This window comes from Oryctolagus cuniculus, chromosome 2 (assembly GCF_964237555.1).
Source record: "Oryctolagus cuniculus chromosome 2, mOryCun1.1, whole genome shotgun sequence".
Lineage (NCBI taxonomy): Eukaryota > Metazoa > Chordata > Mammalia > Lagomorpha > Leporidae > Oryctolagus > Oryctolagus cuniculus.
Genome location: NC_091433.1, coordinates 24378921 through 24380665, shown reverse-complemented (window position 1 = coordinate 24380665; position 1745 = coordinate 24378921). Strand labels below are relative to the sequence as shown.

Genomic DNA, 1745 nt, shown 5'->3' with positions numbered 1-1745 from the left:
AGACACAGAATAACTAATGTAATCCTGAAGGAAAATAAAATCAAGCTCCAGTTAGCATATTACCTGACTTCACGAGGCTGGCCCCAGTGGCATAGTAGACTAAGGCTCCACCTGCGGTGTCAGCATCCCATATGTGCCCTACTTAGTATCCTGGCTGCCCCTCTTCTGATCCAGTTCTCTTCCATGGTCTGGGAAAGCAGCAGAAGATGGCCCAAGTGTCTGAGCCCTTGCTGGGCTTCTGGGAGGCCCAGAAGATTCTCCTGGCTCCTGGCTTCGTATTGTCCAGCTTTAGCTGTTGTGGCCATTTTGGGAATGAACCAGAGGATGGAAGACCTTTCTCTCTGTTTCTCTCTTTCTCGGTCTGTAATTCTACATCTCAAATAAATAAATAAATCTTTAAAAATATACTTGAGTTCAAATCATATTACAAAGTTATAGTCATAAAAACAGCATGTACCAACATAAAAACTTATATTTACCAATGGAACAGAATAGAAAACCCAAAAATTAATCTATGTATATACAGCCAATTGGTGTTTGACAGAAATGTGCCCGTATCATACATTGGAGAATAGATAATCTTTTAAATAAGTGGTCCTGGTAAACCTGTATATATTATATATGTAAATACAATATATATGTTTTGTATATATTTTTCAAATGCATATATATGTATATATTTCATTCATATATATAAGAATGAAATTCGATCCCTACCTTTCACCATACACAAAATTCAACTCAATATGCAACAGCGACCTGAGTTTAATAACAGACAACGCAGAGGAAATATTTCAAGATAGTGACTTCTTGGATAAGACGCAAAATGCTCAGGAAACAAATGTAAAACTAGATACTACACTTGATCTTAGCCAAAAGGCTGAGAAGCGATACAAATGTAAAACTAGAAACGTGGCATTGTATCAAACGCAGAAGCTTCTGAGAGCACAGATGATCAATGTGGTGTCGAAACATCAAACAGAATGAGAAAACAGTACTCGCAAGCCACTGGATGAGGATTAACATCTAGAATGTCTCAGCCACTAGAAAACCAAGCAACAACAAAAAATCCAGTCATGAAATGAGCCAAGAACCTCAATAAACAGTTCTCAAAAGAAGCAATGCAAATGGTCTGCAGGTATATGAAAAAATGCTCAATATCACTATCCATCAGGGAAATGCAAATCAAAACCTCAATGACATAGCACTTTAACCTTGTCAAAACAGATATTATCTGAAAGATGGAAAGCAACAAATGTCAGTGAGGAAGTGGAGAAAGGGAAGCTCTCATAAACTGATGGTGGGCATGTAAATTAGTGTACTGTGTAAAACAGTATGGAGATTTCTTATAAAAAAAATAGAAATAGACTTTCTACATGATTCCACAATTCCTTTCCTGGGTAAAAACCCAAAATACAGGAACACTATCTGCACTACCATGTTGATAGCAGCACTGTTCACAATAGCTAGAGTATGGAACAAACCATGGTGTTCATCATTATATGAATGGATAAAGAAAATGTGGTGGTGGGGTTTTTGTGTGTGTGTATGTGTGTGTAAGTAAGAGGATACTATTATGCTATATATAAGAATGAAATTCTACCAGTTACATCAAACTGAAAGAAACTGGAGATCATCATGTTGAGTTAAATAATCCCAGCATAGAAAGACAAAAATCACATATTATCCTTTATATGTGGGAGCTAAAATCTAATATATAAAAAAGAAAGAATACTGTGTGTATC

At 36.3% G+C, this 1745-nt stretch overlaps 1 pseudogene; it reads right to left on the bottom strand.

Moving 5' to 3' along the window:
• Positions 1–730: 730 nt before the first annotated feature.
• LOC127490370 (U2 spliceosomal RNA) lies at positions 731–892 on the bottom strand (annotated as a pseudogene).
• Positions 893–1745: the final 853 nt, after the last annotated feature.